This window comes from Schistocerca piceifrons, chromosome 3, assembly GCF_021461385.2.
Source record: "Schistocerca piceifrons isolate TAMUIC-IGC-003096 chromosome 3, iqSchPice1.1, whole genome shotgun sequence".
Lineage (NCBI taxonomy): Eukaryota > Metazoa > Arthropoda > Insecta > Orthoptera > Acrididae > Schistocerca > Schistocerca piceifrons.
Genome location: NC_060140.1, coordinates 30,268,212 through 30,283,064, shown reverse-complemented (window position 1 = coordinate 30,283,064; position 14,853 = coordinate 30,268,212).

Sequence of the window (14,853 nt, the reverse complement as noted above, 5' to 3'; positions counted from 1 at the left end):
TCAGCCATCTGGGGATCGTCAACCAACATTAAGGGAAGTCTGCACTTAGTACGCAGAGCCAAAAGAAGGGGGCATCCCATCAAAATTTGGGCTACTAACTGGAAAGCCCCACAACCACAAAGAGGGGTGGCTCATTACGCAAAAGAAAACCATGGGTCAGCTTGGTATGACTGATGCGGAGATGACACAGAGTGGTCGAGTCCTTTCGGGAGAGGCGGAGGGAAGAACGCCACGGGACAAGTACCTCCCAAGAGTTGGCCCATGATTGTGCAAAATGGCATTTGATACGAAGCCGTAAATCCGCCGCTGGAGGGGTTACAGAGAAGGGGGGGTAAGCGACCGCTCCCCCTGCCAAACGATCAGCAAGCTCATGACCTGGGATACCCACATGGCCAGGGACCCACAGGAAGTCAACAGAACAAGTAGCATGCTGAAGATCAGCGAAATGGCCATGGATGGCCGAGGCCAAGGGTTGGCGTGAAAAACACCGATCAATAGCCTGAAGGCCACTCACTGAGTCCGTACATAACGAAACGCGGTTGAGTTGGGACTGTTTAATAAAGGTAAGGGCCAGGGAAATTGCCATCAATTCCGCATTAAACGCCACACATGCAGTAGGCAGGAGCTGATTTTCCATGCCAGCAGAGGACGTGAAGGCATACCCCACACGATCAGCAGATTTAGACCCATCGGTGTAAAAAACAAAACCATCTCGAAACTCCCATAGAAGTCGGCGGAGAAAACAACGGAACACCATCGAGGGAACTGAAGTTTTCGGACCTCGGCGGAGGTCCAACCGAATCCGGCGTCGAGGAACTAATCAAGGGGAGGTGTGTTGGGGAGGTAACGTGGGATACAGGACAAAGAAGGAAGCTGAAAATCACGCCGAAGAGACGCAAGGCAGGGTCCAACCAGTAAACACGCCCAAGGGTGGGAATCAGGTGGACGACGTCCTTGGTCAGCGAACAGGACAGAATAGGAAGGAAGAGGGGAGAGGAACGGACAGCGATTGCATAAAAATCCAGAAGCTGGGATCGCCGAACAGAAAGGAGGGGATCCCAGCTTTAACCAGGAGACTATCAACAGGGCTAGTAGGGAAGGCACCAGTGGCCAAACGGATACCACGATGGTGGACCAGATCCAGTAGGCGCAGTGTGGAAGGACCAGCCAAACCATAAACTTGACAACCATAGTCCGAGCGAGACAGCACTGAAGCCCAATAAAGGCGGAGAAGAGTGGAACGATCCGCATCCCAAGGAACCTGTCATATTGGAATTGGTACTTTTACATTCTACTTAAAATGTGAAGTTATTTCGCCTGTTATATATCATCATCATCAACCAGTTCTATCACTTGATGATGTGACCTCTTTGAGTCGGTGTGCGACGTAGGATCCCTACAGATTCTTCCATTTTCTCCTTTCTTGAGCTTCCCGTTGCCAATTCAGTCCGGGTGTAATTCTGAAGTGTCTGTTCCACGTGTTTGGTGGTCTTCTCCTTGGTCTCTTTTGGTAAATTGGGCTCCAATCTACTACTTGTTTTGACCACCTGCCATCTTTTCTGCGATCAACATGACCAGCTCATTGCCATTTCAAGGTATTCATTCTTTCCATTACCTCACTAACCTTTGTTGTCTGTCTGGTATATTTCTTTCTATCTTTCTTTGTGTAGCCCAACATTCCTCTTTGGCTTAATATTAGTTTTCCAGCAATATATTCATTTAATGTCCATGTCCCACAGCCATAAGTTATTACTGGCAGTATATGTTGGTTTAAGTTATTGAAAGATATTTTCTGCTGGTCAGCCGACTTCTTAAAGACTGAAGAGCATGTTCCATAAGCTTGCCAGCCTAATGTAATAGTGCTTTTAGGTCTCCTTTTATATTTAGAAGTTGACCACATAGACATATTGTGTGACCTTTGGACGATGCGTACTCCCAACAGTCTTATATTATTCCAGTCTCCATTCATTCATAATGATCATGGTTTTATCATAATTCATTTTTAGATCTACTTTAGAGCAGACTAACGCAAGTTAACTACCCAATATTCGAAGTTTTTCTACACTATTTGCAAATAGAATGATATCAATATCAATCCTCAGGCTGTTTCATCTCTTTCCCTGTATTTTACAACTCAATTTAGAGTTTGTTTTCAGGACTGCTGAAAATAGTTTCGGAATCACCTTGTTTTACAGCCTTTTCGATTGGAAACACGTACGTTTCTTCAACAACACTAAAAAACGCTATGGAAGTTTCTTATATGATATACAAGACATCAATACACGCCTGTTTCTTATTCTGTTAGAGCCTCAAATACAGCTGGGTGACGGAACGAATCGAATGCCTTTTCAAAATCTATAAAGGTAAGGCAAAGAGGTAGATGTATTCATTTGTTCTGCTAGTTGTTTCGCGTCGAATGAGCATACGATTAGTTGCACTAAACCTTGCACGGAACCCAGGTTGCCCAGTGGGTTGAGTCAAGTCGTTTAGTGCTGTATATGATAGCCAAAATTTTAGTAAAAACGTTGTAGCCTACAGTATGGAGAGTAGGCTGCCAGGGCCATACTCCTTCGTATCTTTAGCACTACCTTTCTTATGTACTAGGACCATGTTGCCTATATTACAATGTCTGGTAGTTTCCTCTGTGCAAACAGCTTCAAAATATTTTACAGACTCCTCATCCATCAGCTTTAAAACATCGACTGAGAGGTTATCACTATCTGCACGAGTTCCTCTTTTCATCTTGTCTATAGCGTGTTTGATTTCTGAGGGGAGTATTTCTGGAATTTGGGAAACAGAGGCATTCAATTCGTCTGGGATTAAGGTAACACCATTGACTTTACTGTACAGGTTACTATAAAAAATCTCAATATATTGGAGTATTTCTTTCTTTCTGTAATTCGGCCGTGATCTGCCTCTAACGCTGTTAGCTGATTCTTTCCAATTTCAAGCTTCGGCTTGGCAATCTTTAAACTAGATTTATTTTCAAGACTGAATTTTACCGAATCTTCTTCATACTTCTTGATGTGTTCTTTCATGCTTTTACTTAGAGCCTTCCACAGGTCTGTATATTCTCTTATCTTTGTTTCTTCTTTCATTTTTCTTATAGTGTCCATCAAACGCATCGTTTTATTTATCAGCTTCTTCTGTTGGTTTTGAGATTTGCATTCCTTCAGCTGTTGTGATAGTGCCTTCGTTACTGCTTCTGCTTCACATTCTTTTAATTTTCTCTTAATTTCTTCTTGAAAATCCTATTTTTGAAATTTAAAATTTTTCTTTCTCTTTTCTTTTAAAGTTTCAGTCTCTAATCTTTTGTATTCAATTCAAATCTTGCTACAATAAACGACAATCACTGTTTGTACTGAGCCTGTTCAGCTTGGACACAGCTTAACGTTTTGAGACCTGTTGGTAAGAATGACGTCTATTTCGTTTTAAATACACACATCCAGCAACAAATATGTAAATCACTGTGAATCACTTGTCGCACACTAGCCGTTTTCTGCGCTTTTGCGACAGATTAGAAGTGCGGTACAGTATGGAACTATAAACTGGACCATATTTCTCGCCAGCTGTTCATTTAACAGACTCGTAGACTTAAGCTGTGGTGTTGTTGCAGGGCTCTGCTCTGCTTTCTCAGGCGGGCGGACATGGAAGCTAATGAGTAAAAGGGGCCGTCCCCAGTCACCTGTTCCTTGTCTTGTTGGCTGGCCCGGCGGTGCAGCGACAACCATTAGTGGGGAAGGAGAGAATTCGTGCAACAAATAAACGACACACGTGCACCTCGACAGCTGCTAGCGTAAGCAGCAACTTTGGCAGCAAGTTCGGTGCTTTGTGCGGCAAGACCACGAAATGGCTTAAATATCAACCGTATCCGGCGACTCGATGTAGGCGTTTCAGTTTCACCCACACAGATCCACTGTGCTCGTATGTGCGTTCGGACACAAATTATCGCTAAAGAACAGTTTGTAATCAACTCCGTTTCATCATCGTCGCCTTAAGGTATTCGCTTCAGCATGCCGGGTCCCGTTCTATACTTTCATCTGTACGTCTACACAGCATGTGAATACGAATTTCAGTTGTCGCTTATCTGCTTTCATGTACGGAATTGGAGTTGTATCTTCATTTTTAACAACGCTACTTGCACTTCATGAAAGCACATCATGAGGATACGTATTGAACTACATACTACTGAAAATGATTTGGTATGTGTCAATGCACTCCGAAATGTCTCGGGTACATGTGACTTGACTTTGTTCAATGCACGCATCCTGTAACAAAAATGTAAAATTTTCTTCACAGTTGCTGAAGTGGTCTTACGTTTGTATCTAATTTGTATTATGTTAGCAGTATCTTGGATATAAAATTATCTAAAGACACAACGCTACTTAGCTACATTCTGTCTCTGTGCCCATTTTTACATGCACTGTTGGAGAATTTTTTATTTTTGTGACCCATCGTCATTAATGCTTCTTGTCAGAAAGCGACTCTGGAGCCGACGTAGCTAACGCACACCTATGTGATGTTCCTCTACCGGCTCGAATGTTGGCGGTACAAGTATTTAGCCAGGAAGGGAAGAAGAAGTGGTGCTGGGAAGTTGCTGATCACCAGACATTGAGTCTCGCTTCCCGAGCACGGGGTCCCGTGTTCGATTCCCGGCTGGGTCAGGGATTTTCACCTGACTCGAGATGACTGGCTGTTTGTGTTGTCCTCATCATTTCATAATCATTCGCGCAAGTGGCGAGACTGGACTGAGGAAAGGTTGGGAATTTGTACGGGCGCTGATAACCGCGCAGTTTAGCGACCCATAAACCAAACATCACCAGACATTGAGCCAAGTTCTTGCATGGAATTCCAAACCTTACCGCTGTGCCTCATGGAGTGTGCGACACTTTTGGCGATCCGCCCGTCAGGTGGGGCACTGGGGACCTCCATTAATGACGTTTAAAATTTGGACCCCCCTCCCCCATTGGTGAGGTGTAATGGCCCCCCAACTTCTCATCCCCCTCACGTGAGGTTTACCACATATAGTCGGGCAAAGCTACATAAAAATGAAATTTAATGAAATTACATTTTTTTGTCAAGTGTATTAAACAGTGTTCTTAACACGTGATTGAAAGCACTTTATGTCGTGTCAACCCTAAGTAGTATTCAGACGGACAAGCAGACAGAGGAAGATGGACAAACAGGCTTCACTGTATTATTTGCAAGTTTCCCCTCAACTATACGATTATCTAAATTTTAAATCTCACGATGTATGTAATCAGTAATAGAACACTTATCAGTGAGCGAGCTTCAGCTTAGCTTCCTCCTTGCTCGCTCGTGTGTGTCGACATCTCGGCGTACCACTTAACATCACATTGTAAAAGTTTTGATACAGATTCATGCTGAGCACAATGAAATTGACTTTATACGCGTTGCAGAATATCACGACTGACACGCAGTGATTTCGGCCGGCGCGGCAGCAAAATGTGACGCTTGCGCAACAGTTGTTTCAGGTCGTGGGATCCCCGGCATGCACACGTGTAATGCACGCAGCTCAGTTTAGAGAGTGCGCTTTAATAGTCTATGCTACTGATGAATTGCACGAAAAATATCCATTATAATAATGGGTACAACCAGAATTAAAAAGCTGACGCGAGATTTTCATTGGCCCCCATTTAAATCAGATTTGGTGAGATTTTGCCGGACTTTCCATTTTAAGTTCACTGGGCAGCTTTTGGTGTCCGCTAAGAGCAGGCTCACCTTGTCCCCTCTCTCATCATCAGGCTACACAAGCACGACACCGCATTACAGTCTGCTGTGCTCAACACAGCGCTTAATATCCAACTCACGCACACTGTGGGGAAAGGGGGGCATTATTGTGCTCTCCGGAAGAAAACCGTTACGACTGTGCGACTGAACGACCCGTCAAAGTCTCTCAGCTTGCAATGCCCATCCTCTCTCTCTTGCCTTTCCTACCGGCTACCTTCGACTTCCACTTGTTCATTCCATCTCCTGATCGTCGAAAAGTAAACAACAAAGAGTTTAATTTAACGGCAAAGGAATCAGATCGGTCTTCCGTTCAGGTAGGAAAATTAAAGAAATGTTGCGACATCTTAAATGTAACCTCAATCTTTGCCTATTTGAGGTTCATAATATCCGTTGTCAGTGTGGCAGCAGTTACATGGGGCAGTCTATACGGACTACTGCCCATCGCATTACTGAACATCAGGGTCATCTTAAGTACAGAAATTCTTTTAACATCAGCGGTGGCCGAGCACAGTTTGATAAATAAACACAAGTTCATGCTTGAACATGAAGACTCTACCTCACGCTTCGGTCTATTGGGACTCTGCTGTTCTTAATATATATTAATGACTTGCCATTCTATATTCACGAAGATGCAAAGCTGGTATCTGGTATTTTTGGTCGATGATACAAGTATAGCTATCACACCCGACAGACAAGAATTAACTGGTGAAATTGTAAACGATGTTTTTCAGAAAATCATTAAGTGGTTCTCTGCAAATGGGCTCTCATTAAACTTTGACAAAACACAGTATATACAGTTCCACACAGTAAACGGAATGACCCCATTAATATAGACTTCGATCAGAAATCGGTAGCTAAGGTAGAATATTCAAAATTTCTAGGTGTATGCATTGATGAGGGGTTGAACTGCAAAAAACACAAAGAGGATCTGCTGAAACGTTTGACTTCAGCTACTTATGCTATTAGGGTCATTGCAAATTTTGGCGATATACATCTGAGTAAATTAGCTTACCACGCCTATTTTGATTCGCTGCTTTCATATGGCATCATATTCTGGGGTAACTCATCATTGACTAAAAGAGTGTTCATTGCAGAAAAGCGTGTAATCAGAATAATTGCTGGAGCTCATCCAAGATCATCCCGAAGACACTTATTTAAAGAGCTAGAAATCTGCACTGCAGCCTCACAATATATATATTCACGTATGAAATTTGTTATTAACAATCCGAAAGAATTCAAAAGTAATAGCAATGTACATGGCTACAACACTAGGAGAAAGGATGATCTTCACTATTCAGGGTTAAATCTAACTTTGGCTCAGAAGGGGCAAATTATTCTGCCACAAAAGTCTTTGGTCACTTACCTAATAGCAATGGAAGTCTGATAGATAGCCATATAGCATTTAAAAGGAAATTAAAAGAATTTCTTAATGGCAACTCCTACTCATTAGATGAATTTTTAGATATAGTAAGTGGGTAATTTCTCAATGCCAGAAAAAAAATAAAAAAAATAAAAAATAAAAATAAATTAAAACTAAAAATAAAAAAATAAAAGTATTGAGTGTCATGTAACATTTTGTGTAATTTAATATCTTGTATAGACACCTTTTATTAACCTGACACGTTCCACATCATTACGAAGTGTCGTATTCATGATCTATGGAACAAGTACTTACATAACCTGCTATTAGGGAAGCGATGGAAATTACGATGTGTGGTTTCAACTTCAGCTAAGCCTATGCACTATTGACAACGCACGGAAACGTACACTTGGCAAAGAAAGACCACAGAGGGAGACTTTGCACCGTTCACCGTCTGATAGGAGCGGTGTCGCTGCAGACGAGTACGGACAGCGGCCGCAAACTTATATCGCACTAGACGGAGCGCGGAAGCCCCACACCCGGTAACACCGTTCCGTGACTGGCACTGCTTCGAGGCAATCCAGTGGCCAGTAAACTTTTACTTGTTCTTCCTGTACAGTATTGGATCTGGTGACCTGTTCGGTCTCTGTCCGTATTTTTGGTGGTCTTCCTGCACCTCTTCCGTCTCTGGGTTCGTATTTGAGGAATTTTTGGGGGATCCGGGCGACATTCATCGGTACTACATGGTGTTTGCAGGGTGTTCTGTCGTTCTGTACTGTGTTGATGATTGGTTTCACTTTAATATCATTAGGACATCAGCAGATCTTCTCCTGCCCCATGGTGTGTGGCCAGCTGCTGTTCTCACGAACCACATGTAAGACGTCATGATCTCCCGACCTTCATTGCTTACATATCCCTCCCTCACAATCATATTCCTCACATCAAGAGGCTTCATTCGAACCCAAACTCGATAAGATAAAGTCAATATTGTATGAACTCATGTAAACGATAGGCAAATAACAAGTAATCGCACCGTGGTGGAAATACTCGAGGCTGGCGTACACACATACATTCCAGACACGATGGTCACAGGAGCTTTTAGTTCGGGAGAGCAACTGCACGCCAAGAGGCCGGTCCCAACCCATCTACAATGGCCGGTGACCACCCATAGAGCAGACAGCGTTTGCCCGAGTGAAAGGACGACCCAGTGTTCGGCTTAAAAGCAAATTCCGCTACACTGTGTGGGAGCGGCCAGCCTACACATTCTTTACAACATAGCATGCAGTTTCAGAGATTTTCACAGGGAGACAGCAAATGCCAAACGCCGATGCTACAGATTTCTGAATTGGTCGCCTTAAACGAAACGTCATTCTCCCGTTTTAGAAGAGCAATGCTGATTGGCAGACGATATTTCTGACGCCTTGAGCTGAAGGAGTAATGTAAGAGACCGAAAGATATACCCCCTCACGTCTGGCGTGGAGAGGGGCCGTTCTGTTGTCGCTCTTGGAGCGAGAACACGTAACGAGAGCGTGCACGCTCGTGCGTGAACTCGAGAGAGCGAGGAACAAGTCTCTCGTCAGTACTTCACTGGGAGAGCACCTCTCTCGAGAACGAATCGAAGTGCGACTCTCTAGATTGAGCCCTTGCGATTAAGCGTTGTTCGCTGTGTTGGCCGACACTTATTGTGCAGTGTGAATGGACAGAGTTATAGTTAACCGACTGCGAGCGAATTTTTGAGTGGCATCGCGGTGGACTGGTTATCTGACTGGTGTACCACGCCAATAGTTAGACTAGGGGCGAATAGGAATCCTTGACTTCATCAAGGCGTAGGGAGACTTTGATTGGAGAAGGTCAATCCAGATAGAACGAGAGTTATCTTATTTGTCAGCAGCGAGCGGCACAGACAGCAGTCATCGCAGATTACGGTATTGTGCGCTACAGCTATTGCGAGCCCCGTTTTCCTCCACAACAGTACACTTCACTGCATTTCACACGTGACAGCCTCGACCGTACCTAGCAACATTCTAAAGGATAATTATTCAAGTTGAGTAGGTGCGGCTCTCAGGCATTCTGCCAAGTCAATAACAATCTTAAAAAAATGGCTCTGAGCACTATGGGACTTAACATCTATGGTCATCAGTCCCCTAGAACTTAGAACTACTTAAACCTAACTAACCTAAGGACATCACACAACAACCAGTCATCACGAGGCAGAGAAAATCCCTGACCCTGCCGGGAATCGAACCCGGGAACCTGGGTAACGATCTTAAACTTTGTATAGAAATTTTATTAGCGAATCCTATCCTTGAGAGGTAACTTCACATTCCGAAAAGAACCCGGAAATAACTTGTTAAGTTCATAACTAAAAGTGCCATTGCGATTTTTCAGAATTTTTGCAGAAATAATTAATAATTTTCGTTATTTTCACGTTTTTATTACACTAACTAGCACTACCCCAGTACCGAAGTATCCCACTAGTTACGTAAGAAATTTTGTGAATTTTTGTGTCATTTCCTTACAGCGGACGACTCCAGAAGATATTTATCGCTGTAAGATTTTCAGGCATTTCTCTTTAGAACGTTAGGAGCGTCTGTCTGACTTCTGTAGTAGTGTGGGGGTGGAAATTGCATGTTGCAGGAGCCACAGGGTAAAGGGTACATCTCAGATTAATCCGTTGCGCAGAATGACAGAATAGCACCCACACGTCACCACAGACACATCTTGGTGCTCACTAGCCTCCGTTTGTCATGTCTACGGAGTGTTCGAGCTTCGCTGCCATACAAGATTGTAGGTTTGGGGCCAGAGTTGGATTAGTTTTCTGCTGAACAGGAGAGGGTCTGAACATGTAATTTATTATTCCTCCGGGTGGCCGAGCGGTTCTAGGCGCTACAAAAAAATGGTTCAAATGGCTCTGAGCACTATGGGACTAAACATCTGTGGTCATCAGTCCCCTAGAACTTAGAACTAGTTAAACCTAACTAACCTAAGGACATCACACACATCCATGCCCGAGGCAGGATTCGAACCTGCGACCGTAGCCGTCCCGCGGTTCCAGACTGAGCGCCTAGAACCGCTAGACCACCGCGGCCGGCTAGGCGCTACACTCTGGAACGGCGCGACCGTTACGGTCGCAGGTTCGAGTCCTGCCTCGGGCATGGATGTGTGTGATGTCCTTAGGTTAGTTAGATTTAAATATTTCTAAGTTCTAGGGGACCGATGACCTCAGAAGTTAAGTCCCATAGTGCTCAGAGCCATTTGAACCATCTGTCTATCTCGATTCTGTCACGGGTATTTTGTCTGTCCACTGGTAAAAGTGGGGACAGGGTGAGAGGTAACATGCTTGTCTAATTCCTTGGTCGATGTGTTTCTATTCGGACAACTGTTGTCCAGTTCTCACTAGCTGGATTCCTTTTATGTTGTATGATGAGCTATTACATTCTACCAGGATTTTCAAAATTTTCTTCTGTCGGGCGTATCGACAGTTTTTTTCTTTAAATCAATAAAGACCAATATTCAATCCTTTTCTTTTTTCAATAAGCATTCTGAATGTCACGTATCTATCTCCAGAATCTCCTGTTCTTCCACGAGTGGTTCATAAAATGTTGATGTGGCAGTGAATTTTATAAAGCAAAGCAAGAAAATCTCCACGATTCGGTACTTATGGGACCGTTCGATCGCCATGGCGTCCTATGCCAATGGCATCATTGGATGCGGTGTGGAGGGGAATCGGGCACCCCAGCGCCGTTGACGCCTTCCTAGACCTCGGAGCCGCTACTTCTCGTTCAAGTACCTCCTCACTTAGCGTCACGAGGCTGAGTGCACCCAGCTACAGTCTTCCCTCCGAGGAAAAATCCTTGGCAGTACCGTGAATCGAAGCCGGTTCCCCCCATCACACACACTGACTAATGATCTAGAGAGGCGAACAAATTTTATAACTTGACCATTAATTACTATATTTTTCTTTTGTTTATTAGGCTACCTGCGTGTCTTTGTGATATTCAGCACTAAACGCTGAGCTACGGTAGTGACGGGAAGTGATCCCAGAAAGCACGAGACGCGGAGGTTATCGAGCAGCAGCGATGGGAAGGCAGCCAGTGGGGACAGAGGGGAAGTAGCGCCGCCGGGGCTTCAGCTCAGGTCGATACGCCGACGTCAAAACAGTCGGCGCGCACTGGGGGAGCAGTGTGTGAACAACAGGTGGCGGCCCCTCTGCCTGCCAGCTCATTACGGCGAGTGCCGACTCGGCGCGAGGGCCATTGTCGCGTCGCAGCCCCGCCTCCCGCCCTGCGGCACACGAGCGCTGCACAGTCGCAGCCGCCGCCGCCCCCGCACATCGCGCGCGATACGCTGATCGGCTGCAGCCGCTCCCTCTGGAACCCGAGGCCGCACCGGGATGCGTCCTGTCACGGTCGCCAGATGTAACGTAGCTCTCCTCATATTTGATGGAAACAATTTAATCCGGGCCGCAGACGACGAACATCGCGGAGGAGAACTGACACCGTTGCACTTGAATCTATAATTTTTAATTTGTAAAGTAGTGGAAGCAAAACTAAAGAATAACTAGATTCAAAAAGTCTATATTTAGTGAAATGACTCTTCCTATGCAACACTCAGATTTCGATTTTCAAATGACAAAGAAATGAAACCGTGTGCGGGACTAGGAGTCATATCCGAGATCTTTGCCTGTCGTGGGGCAAGTGCTCTACCAATTGAGCTGGCGTAGCATGAACCGCGACCCATTCCTTCCGCCACTACCTCATCTCCTACCTTACAAAACAGAAGTTATCCTGCGAAATCTGTAGGACTAACACTTGTGGAAGAAAGGATATTACAGAGACATGCCTTAGCCACAGACAGGCAATGTTACCGGTCCGACACACAGATTTAATCTGTCACCAAGTTTCATATCAGCTTACACTGCACTGTTAAAGTGAAAAATTCATTCCGCACAAAGAAATGTTTTCAATAGTGTTGATTACTTACACTTCTTTCCCATTAGCAATCAGAGAAGCACAAACTACTCATCTGTGAAGTCAATAAAATTAGGTAGATAGGTGGGTCGGTCGTAACGCCCTGGGCTCGCAGTATGTGGAAGACAGAGATTGATATCCTCGTTGGGCATTTCATGTTTAGCTATTTATGGAGTGTCTCAAACTCTCTTTTGGGAATTGCTGGATGGTTCCTTTGAGGCGGAAGCATGTGATTTCCTGTGCCACCCTCCTCCTGACTCGAGCTTGTGCCCTAATGACCTGGTCATCAACGGTGTGTTACACCTAAGAATACCAACGCAATTTCCGTAACGCGCATTAGCAACGAAGATGTTGGAAGGGGGGGGGGGTACTTCATGCCCACCATAAAAAACTTGGAAACAGATGCGATAATTGCTGTGGACATATTTCTTAAAGAGATACTTATGTGTACAGGGTGACAATTATTGAACTATATGAAAAAAAACGGAAATTATGTGGTGTCACCGCCAGACACCACACTTGCTAGGTGGTAGCCTTTAAATCGGCCGCGGTTCATTAGTATACGCCGGACCCGCGTGTCGCCACTGTCAGTAATTGCAGACCGAGCGCCACCACACGGCAGGTCTAGAGAGACGTCCTGGCACTCGCCCCAGTTGTACAGCCGACGTTCATAGCAATGGTTCACTGACAAATACGCTCTCATTTGCCGAGACGATAGTTAGCATAGCCTTCAGCTACATTTGCTACGACCTAGCAAGGCGCCGTATTCAATTGATATTTATTATGTGAAGCATGTATCATCAAGAGAGATGTTCTACAATTGTGGATTAAAGTTAAGTATTACATCATCTACGTACTTTATGTGCAATTCTCAAGATATTGTCCTGTTCCAGACCTCACGCCAGTCAGCGTGTAATTAAACGCGTTCATTTCGGCCTCCTCTAGAAACACAGTGTTGGCTCTTCTGCCTACACTACAAATTAGTTACAAACTACGGCGTGCACACACTTTCTTCAACTTGTAAATGTCACTACAGATATTCGGATTTAGCTTCTGACATGTTCAATATCCCTGCCACCCTGCAGACGAATAGCGAAATTCTGCATGACCCGCTAAAGTGTCGTAACATCGATGCTGTCGATGACCTCTTGAATGGCTGTTTTCAGCTCATAAATGGTTTTGGGATCTACATCTGGTCTTTGATACAGCCGCCGAAGAAAGAATCGCATGTGTTAAAATCCAGAGAATATGGCAGATAATCGAAGGCCATGCCACTGGCCTGTAGGTACTCCAGAGCCAGAATGCGGTCCCCAAAGTGCTCCTTCAGGACGTAAAACACTATCCTGCTTTGATGGGGTCGAGCTCTGTCTTGCATGAACCACATCTTGTGGAAATCAGGGTCACTTTGGATAACGGAGATGAAATCATCTTCGGAAACGTTCACATACCGTTCGGTACTCACCGTTTCATCAAGAAATATCGCACCGAATATTCCGTGACTGGACATTTCACACCAAAAATTCACCCGTTGAAACGAATAGACCTCTCGTTCACGAAATGCGGATTCTCAGTCCCCAAAATGCGCCAATTTTGTTTTTTGACGAACCTACGCAAATGAAAGTAGGCTATGTCGCTAAGCCAAACCATGCAGAGCATACTAATTCCCAACATGCCCCCCGGTCAAACGTGCTGTTTGAAAGTCATAACGCAAACCGTTCAAAAGTTATGACGATTTTATTTCATGTAGTTCAGTAATTGTCACCCTGTAAGTAAGGTACTGAACCTGAAAATAATGAACGTAGGTTGATTCTTACAAAGAAGAAGACAGCAACCAGCCACTATTCATACTGCTATTTATTTAGGTAAATAGCGCCGTAACCGGTTTCGAACTGGGAAGTTCATCATCAGACGGCTGCTCACATGATTTGCAAGATACACTTTACATAACTTGTGTTTGGTTCTTTGCACAATATGGTGATGTACAAATTATATAAGTGCTGCATATATTTTGGAATATTCGAAAAATACAATCCTGCAACTTCGCAAAAAAATCTCGCGGAGCCTCACATATTTATTTACTCTGTATTTCATCAAAATGGTTCAAATGGCTCTGAGCACTATGGGACTTAACTTCTGAGGTCATCAGTCCCCTAGAACTTAGAGCTACTTAAACCTAACTAACCTAAGGACATCACACACATCCATGCCCGTGGTAGGATTCGAACCTGCGACCGTAGCGGTCGCGCGGTTCCAGACTGTAGCGCCTAGAACCGCTCGGACACTCCGGCCGGCTGTATTTCATCGTTTGGAGGTTAGTTATGTTCACATAGGGCGCTTCTAACGCTGTTTTCTACCGTAGAGCACCAACACACCAAGAATATTTCGCCACGCTCGAAGAATAAAAAATCGAAAAATGACGATAATGTAAAGTGTATCTTGCAAATCATGTGAACGGCCGTGTAATGATGAACTTGCCAGTTTGAAACCGTTTACGGCGTTATTTACTTAAATAAATAGCAGTATTAACAGTGGCTGGTTGCTGTCTTCTTCTTTGGGTGTAAGAATCAATCTACATTAATTGTACACAGCCACGGTATCACTACGTCAGTTTTAGACAAAATAGCTGAAAATGATAAATAGGACATGTAATGTCTCTTGCAGCGGTCTCTCCACGATATTTTCAGAAATTTTTTATAAATTATATAACTCAGTACATATCTCGAAATATCTCTTATCTTACCGATTCCTAAACTTTAATATACGATGATTATC